We start from the raw sequence: 8937 nt of genomic DNA on the forward strand, positions 1-8937 counted from the left end.
TTTACACAAAATAAAATCAGATATATTGTCTTCTTAACGAAACCTGGTTTTCAGATACCCGTATCACCAACATTCCAAATTACAATTTACATTTTCGCAATGCTGATAATGGTCATGGCGGTGTCGCATTTTAATAAAGCCATCATTTAAGTACAAGCCTCTACAAACTACTTTTACGAAGATATTCAATCTATAGCAATATCAATCTCTACAGAAAGTGGTGACCTTACCATTTTATGCGTGTACTGGCCTCCAACAGACAGAAATATAAGAATAGATAGATTACGTAGCATAATAAATTAATTTACCTAAACCAATCTTTGTATCAGGAGATTTAACGCACATCATATTGCCTTTGGCTGCGTATCTACAAAGGTCGCGGTCAACAATTATTCGATTTAATCGACGATTTAAATTTGTGTATTCTTAATGATGGTAACTTTACAACAATAAATTATCCTAATTGCAACCCCTCTGCAATAGACATCAGTTTCACAAGTCCGAATATAGCACCACTTTGCGCGTGGTCTGTAAGCGATGACAACATGGGTAGCTACCATTTTCCTACTATAACAAATATTATAATGTCTGTTGATAAATATCAAATTAATGCCCCAATGGAAAGTTTCTTACAATAAACTGACTGGAAAAGTACTGTGAACTTTCTAAAGAATATTTTAAAGATATAGTGTTAGATGCTCAAAATCCACTCAAGACTTATGACCAATTCTGTTCGCAGCTTAACTCTCTAAAATTAAATTGCATTCCTAAATTTACTAAAACTTCTAACTTTAGAAGTAAGCCTCCTGCACCTTGGTGGAACAGTAAATGCGAACAAAGTGTCATTGATTCATATGAAGCATTAAAATTCTATAGAAACAATCCTAGTGTAGAAAATTTCATTAAATACAAAAAACTAGATGCTATTAAAAAAAGAACAATAGCAGAAGAAAAAAGTGTAGTTGGAGAAGGCTTTGTAGCAGTTTAACAGAACTACCCCTATTAGTTTAATTTGGAAATATATTAAAATGTTTAAAAGAATTAAAACTACTAATAAATCTCTTAATGATGAATTTATTGGCCCTTTACTGGATAAATTAACAAACAATGATAATCACAATTCCACTGAGAATCTTGAAAATTATTTTTGCCTTAACAACAATCGCGATTCATCCAAGTTTTGCTTGATCCTTTTTCATGGAGAGAATTCATCCACAGTTTACAGTCTCGTAAAATACAACGCCTGGTCTAGATGACTTTCCTTATATACTGATTAAGAATTTGGATCTTTCAGTTCAAAAGCTATTTCTAAATATCCTTAATTCCCTTTGGGTACTGCAAATCATACCACAGTCATGGAAAACACAATGTGTCATTCCAATACATAAGCAAGGAAAACCACCTGAAGACGCAACTTCTTATCGCCCAATTTCTCTGTCTTCATGCTTAGGTAAAATCTTTGAGAATATGATTAAAACTCGGCTCGACTATTTTATAGAAGCCAATTCCGTTATCCCTCCAATTCAGTATGGTTTCCGTCGCGGAAGAAGTTGTGCCGACAGCTTTGTCTCTCTCATCGAAGACCTGAAAAATGCAAAATGTAATAAATCTAGTGTTGCTTGCGTTTTCTTAGATGTACAAGGCGCTTTTGATAATGTAAGTCCCTCAATTCTTGTACAAGTTATGTCTAGCCTACAAATACCTGGCTTATTGTGCAAATGGATTTATAACTTTTTAACAGATAGGACTTTGTATATAAGACATAACAATAATATGTATGGACCTCGAACTGTATCCAAAGGTACAATGCAAGGAGCCACATTATCTCCATTGCTGTATAACTTATATACAAGTGAAATTTGTAAATATGTAAATATGAATAATGTTAAGGTACTACAATTTGCTGATGACTTGGTCATATACAGCATTAATTATAATATTGATCAAGCTATTAACTATGTTAATAAAGCCCTCAAAGATCTGCACTCTTATTATAACAACATACTAAAATTGAAAATTAACCCTTCTAAGAGTAGTGTATTATTGTTTACAAAAGACAATCAAACTGATGTATAACTTATAATGATGAGATCATTCCAAATGTTCCCCAACATAAGTTTTTAGGAGTGGTAATTGATACTAAACTAACTTTTGAAATGCACATTAAATATATATTATCCAATGCATTAAAAGGATTTAACATTATGAAATGCCTAGCTGGAGTAACATGGGGCGCTGATCCCCAAACATTATCTTGTTTGTACAAAGCTATTGTAAGAAGCCACTTTGACTATAGTGTTTTGCTTATATAAATAGCTCACACACTAAAAAACTAGATATTTTACAGAACAAAGCTATCAGAGTAATATCAGGTGCCATGTGCTCTACACCTGTTAGAGCAATGGAAGTGGAAACTGCTACAATGCCACTCATCCTTAGAAGATTATTGTTGTTCATGAGATTTTGTGCCAAGATTATTTCACAAAATAATAATTTAGTTATAGAAAGTATATTACCTGGCCAAAGGGCAATCGCAGCTCCACTGCTGTCTAGCAGTGATCTTCTGGCTTGTAAGTCACCCAAGCTCAGTAACATCATTCTGGAAATTAAAAATGTTTGCTCTAAATTTACACTAGTAGTATTTCTCCTTGCTACTCATTTCCATTTACCAGTGTGGCCTTTGAAATTTCAGTTATCAGTGATAAAGTTCATAGTAATCAGGAGCTTCTAGAATTTCTACACAAAAACAGTAAATACTATACTCTCTATACTGATGGCAGTAAGGGTGAGGGGTATGTTCGTAGTGCAGTATATGATCCGCAAATTAAGTTTTCTCAAAGTTTTGTACTAGACAGCAATTGTAGCATATTCACTGCAGAAGCATACGCTATTATTGAAGCGCTTAAACGTATCTCATGTGTAAATAATATAAGGATTTTCTAATACTATCTGATTCACTTAGTGTAATTAAATCGCTAGAAAATTTCAAAATACATTACAAAACTAATTATTTATTATACAAAATTAGGAATATTTTGTACAGCTTCTCCTAAACAGATCGAAGTATCCTTTATGTGGATTCCTTCTCATAAAGGAATAACTGGTAACGAAATCGCAGACCAGACTGCTTTCAAAGGATTAAATATGTTGAGTACAAATATAGTGCACGTCCCTCTGACCGACTTTTTAGTACGTTTCGCAGAGATGTAAGAAGATACTGGACAGACATGTGGAAGAAAGATCAAGAAGAGAAAGGAAAATGGTACGGAAATATTCAAACTGATTTACCCGTCAAGCCGTGGTACCATGATTTGAAGATTGCCAGTCGGGATTTTATAACTATCATAAACAGGCTTCGGTTTGTGGTCATTGCAATGCACCATTCCACTTGTACAGGCTCGGTATTGTTAACACTAATATTTGTTCTGCGTGCAATAACGCCGTTGGAGACCTAGACCATATTATATTCAAATGTCATAGCTATGCACTGGACAGACTGATACTTGCCAGCGAAATAAATCAAGCTGAAGAATCCTCCCGCCGCCTCACTGAAATATTGAAAAACACAAATTGCTTCGTTCCTCTCTACAAATATATCAAAAATACAATTGGAAAAATAAGTGAAATAAGTGAATTCAAGTGATCAAAAACAAGACTTCTAAAATAAAGACTTGCTTAAAGGTCTCGTTACCAAGCCACAATCTCCAAAAAAAAAAAAAAAAAAAAAGTACCCATTTATTAGAAAGAAACATTCGCTTTTCAAATTGCTTGCTCCTTTGTAAGCGAAAAATATATAGGCCCGTTTCTGGTACCGCCTCCTAGTTTGTTGTCCTGGTACATTTTACTGACGCATTCTTTTTTTGCAGGTAAGCACGAAATACAGTTTTAAGGAGGAACCCAGTGAGGGTAAGTTGTGTTTATGACTGGATACTGGGTGAAGTTTTGTGTAAAAAGTTTATACAGCTACAGCTATTTATTTATTAATCTATTCAAGTATAACAGTACAAGTACAGTCGAGTTCATAAACTTGGAGAAAAAAAAATGGCCAAAATCTGATGACGCTATGTTAACGGCTGGAACATTGTTAGATATTTTGATCAAATTTTTCTCACAACAAATTTATGAAACCGACTGACTTAACAAATATAGCGATAATTCAGACTCCATCATAATAATATTCCAGTATTTTTAGGCTCAATCAAATCCCAGCCTATATACGTAAACTTGCTGGGTACAGTCCTCCTCTCAGAACAAGAGGGCTTGGGCCGAATAGTTCCACGCGGGCCAGTGCGTGTTTGGAACTTCACACGCAACCATGAATTGCTTCGCAGGTTAGTGCAGGTTACTCACGATGTTTTCCTTCACCGCAAAGATAATATTCTTTAGTATTTAGGCTTAATAGGTACCTAATTAGGATTTAATTATTTACATAAAGAGATCGGAAAGACCTCAACTGATAAATAAGTAACTAAAATGTTTCATGCAAAATTGATTGCAATTAGTTCATTCAGTTTGTGGCAAAAACATAACAGTTTTTCGACGGTTAACTATCTATTGATAGACCGAATTACTTTTGCCTTAACTAACCGGTCGCCCGTATTTTGATAGGTCTCTAATTTATTTTTGACGAGGCCAGAAATCGGGTTATAGTTATTCCGGTTTTATCGATAAATTGAAAAACAAGTTTACATTGAGCAAAACTAATTCGGGAAAACGATAAAAGTTTAAGCACAAACCAGGTTTATTGAACGAGCACCTCCATTTCAAGACTCAATTTTTTTTACCAGATTGTGTGCACCTATAAGTTTAATTATCCACGTTTCTTAAACAAATCTAAGAACGTTCCTCGTTTTATTTATGGGCCCCTGGTATCCGAGTCGTGGCACGTCCTGCCCCCCTCGAGACATTTTATTTAATCAACACCACTTTTTTAACATTCACCTGGCAACTCCACAATATTTTGGACGCGGGCAACACTTTTTCTAAATGTCTCTTCGATGTCTCTCTTTTTAAGTTAGGTTATTATGTGCCAGCCAGTATTGATCGAGTTTGAACAATGGCTGAGTAGAAACTTCTTCAGAATCGAGATATTATGAAATCATAGTTTGTATCGATCGAGCGGTTTTAAAAATCGAATTGATGTACTGAAATGTGAGCATGCTCATGCATTTTTGCACGTGAATTAGTGGAACTGAGATAGCCGGTAAAAAAAGGTACTATTAACATATTAAATGATATTGTAACGGATAACTCACGTCTTAAACCGAGTTTAGCTCGACATGTTTCGGGCTAATTCGTAGCCCTTCTTCTCAGGACCACGCGACTCGGCGGCTGCCGCAACACGCACACTGCCTCACCTCACGGTAGTTTCAAGTTCAAGTTACTATTAACATTTCCCTTGCATATATACTATTACTTTAGTGTCAAAAGGTTATTTTTTACCGACTTCAAAAAAAGGAGGAGTTTCTCAATTCGGTTGTATTTTGGTATACTATTGAATCCATAGTCATCCATTGTAAATATAGTGCAAATTACATTTAAAAAAAATTTATTCGACTGGATGGCTAACGAGCAAGTGGGTCTCCTGACGGTATGAGATTACCACCGCCCATAAACATCTGAAACACAAGGGGTATTGCAGATACGTTGCCAACCTAGAGGCCTAAGATGGGATACCTCAAGTGCCAGTAATTTCACCGGCTGTCTTACTCTCCACGCCGAAACACAACAGTGCAAGCACTGCTGCTACACGGCAGGATTAGCGAGCAAGATGGTGGTAGCAATCCGGGTGGACCTTGCACAAGGTCCTACCACCTGCGAACATTCTGATTAAGAAGTAAATTCAATGTAGATAGTTACGTATTTTCCTATATCTATGGACTTACTGATTCTATTATTAACCGAATATAATATTACGATTCATCTGCTTAATGAATAGGGATTATTCATTTATAAATGTGAGGTGTATAACTCAGTAAATTAAAAGGCAAAGGATTACATAGTAACTTAATCACACGCTAAAATACAACTGCGGAGTGCCAGCTTGCTTTATGCTCCGTGAAGTGTTGCCACAATGAAAAAAGTTTTGCGAGAAATAATAGCGCTATGTAGAAAGAGAAGGAAACTTAAGGAAGCAACAAGCGTAAAAGAGATAATACATTAATCCATTTTTAATTTTCCTCCACGTTAAAGTTAATTAAAATGAATTTTCCCGAATTATACTCGGCCTGCTTTATGGCTTTATAAAACCTTTTTAAACACCAAATACATAAATTTGGGATTTTGTCAGATTTATTAAGTCGATCTTTTTGAATTCGTCGTAAACGTCAAATTGTATTTTACAGCCATATGATTATTAGATAGAAAAACGCCATTGTGACTTTTTGTAATTTAAAATTTTAGTTGCTTTTTTGTGTCATAAAATTCTGGACATTTTAGTACCATAGCTTAACCTATTTTGATAAAGGCCGAAACATTTTCTTTTATGTTGATATTTTTAATGGTCCGGTCATAAAGTTTTTAATTGTTGCTTAATAATTTGGGTCCATCTTTGGACCGCACAATGGTGATATCGTAAAATCGTAAAAAGTGTCCAACAGGAAACAATAACTATTAGAAACGTAAATCAAACACCTTACGACATTTTTTCAAATAAAATTTTATTCGCTTTTAACAGAAACCTTTGTTTAAATTAAAAATATTTTTCTGTGGTAACAACACAACTTACTTTTTTAAATTAGAAAAAAAGATGCTCGTGTTCCGCATTTTTCAAAATGACAGCTCCTCAGACGCCCTTACAATTTTACTCGAACAGGTTTTCTTACTTTTCCGTCCCCTTAATGACTGGGGGCATTAGTTATCTTAAAATTACTGATAGGTATTCTAGGGGTTCAGAAGAAAAGAAAAAATCGAAGGGTGAAAGTATCAGACGGTGATAACGGCGACTCGAATAGCTTTTCTTATCTCCCGCCTTTTTCAGATAGCCACAGAGTAATTAAGTTTTTGTTTTAAAAAAAAAAGAAATTAGATACGTTCGAGTAACGCTAATGTGTTCGAAATGGATTTAAACGCGATGCGAACTTAATCGATATTATTCGATTTTTTGCATTCTTGTTTATGTAAGGATTGATTGCGAGTTTACGCCAGTAAGGTTATTATTAAGTAATCAAGAACACATTTTTATAACAGGTTGGATTTATAGTCTAACTAATCTGATGATATAATTGTAGAAGTAATTTTATTTTTACGTAGCAAGGTAATTAAGCAAGTATTATAATTATTGAATCGTAATGAATGCAGTTGTACTACGTAGTATACAAATTCCTTGTCAATATCATTAAAAAATTAATGCCGCGAAACAAAAAGTATTAACCATCGAAATATTGTCAGTTTTGCAGTTAAGTAGGTACCTATGTAATCCATCGAATACCGAATTCATAAAAAAAATCCTTTTGAAATTCGGCCAGTTTTTTTTTTAAGTTGTTGATTTCGGGGCATAATAATAAATCACCTAAAACTATGTAAGGAACTAAACTTTGTTATCAAAAAAAAAACATATTATAAAGCCTCTGTAGAACAAGGTTTTCGAACAAATTACCGTCTATGAAGAGTCATATTATGTAATGTATTTTGGGTAATGATTCTACCATAAAAGCAGCTAGAATTTAACATTAATAAAACTCTGTGGTAATTAAAATACACACGAAATCGTCTGCAAATATCTAAACAAAGCGTTATCGTCAATCTAATGTCGCTATTTCGGCCCCCAGTCTGTTTCCTTTAACGCGAAAAGGACAAATATATACCGAAAGGCTAGTGGGAGCAGGACGGGGAGAAGCAGGGGCGCCACTCTGATGCAAAGAAAGTATTGTTTTAAAGACAGTTTTAATTTCCCGAAGGTGATTTATCACTGGCAGCTCGCGGCGGGAACTTCCAATCGATATTTATATTTTTTGGCGCGAGGGGAACGCGCCCCCGCGACGCTTTCAAATATAGAACACGTCTTCTGTTTTCGGAGTGAAAAAAACATTATTTTGAATTAAGCATGCCTTCGCGGGTGAGGTAACAGTGTTATGAATATTTGAATTTGGAAGCGTTAGGGATACAATTTTTAAGCCATCCGCCGGTAACATTCTGAGTTTAATTTGGTTTGTTCAGAAAGTAATTCCAAGTTCTGGCTGGTTGCATTTAGACGAAAAAGGAACATTTTAAGAACTCCAGAAAAAAAAGTGCTATCAAACATCTTGTTAAAAGGACTTAAACGGCTTTGTTAAAGTTTGAGATTCAGACTTGACTTAGGGGCTGTTTCACCAACCATTGATTAGTGTTAACTGACGGCTGTCTCAATTTGTTTTGTTCGAATAGACGGAGACAGCAGCACATTTAACCGTCAGTTATCACTTGTGGATGGTGAAACAGCCCCTTAATGTATTCGCCTCATAAGTTCAAATCAAAAGTGGTGTTACTAAATGGAAATATGCTGTTCTAATTCAAGCTTTATATCACGTTTAAGGGCCTATTGAAGTACATACGCCGTGTAGGCCGGCCGTACATACAAATGTCATAGCACAGATTAGTTCTCCATACAATCAACATACAATCGTCACATCTCTCTGTTTGCAAATCAAGCCGCCATTGTGATTAGCGTTCCTTTTTTAAACGCATATGAAATTGAAACTACAACCGTTGGTGGTCTAGATATAGAGCAGAGAGTTATATTTTTTTTGTATTTTTCTATCATCTAATAATTCTAGAGCATGTAATATTAACTTTTTTTTACATAGGTAATCTGAAAATAGTTCTTTTCTATGAAAATTCATTTGTAATAGTGACCCCGCGTCTAGTTTTCGACGCCCCTATTATACACAATACTTTCATACTTTTTTCCTTCACATAGAAGACGAGCGTTTTCAATTGTTTTTTAACGTATTCGAAATT

Source organism: Choristoneura fumiferana, chromosome 25, assembly GCF_025370935.1.
Source record: "Choristoneura fumiferana chromosome 25, NRCan_CFum_1, whole genome shotgun sequence".
Taxonomy (NCBI): domain Eukaryota; kingdom Metazoa; phylum Arthropoda; class Insecta; order Lepidoptera; family Tortricidae; genus Choristoneura; species Choristoneura fumiferana.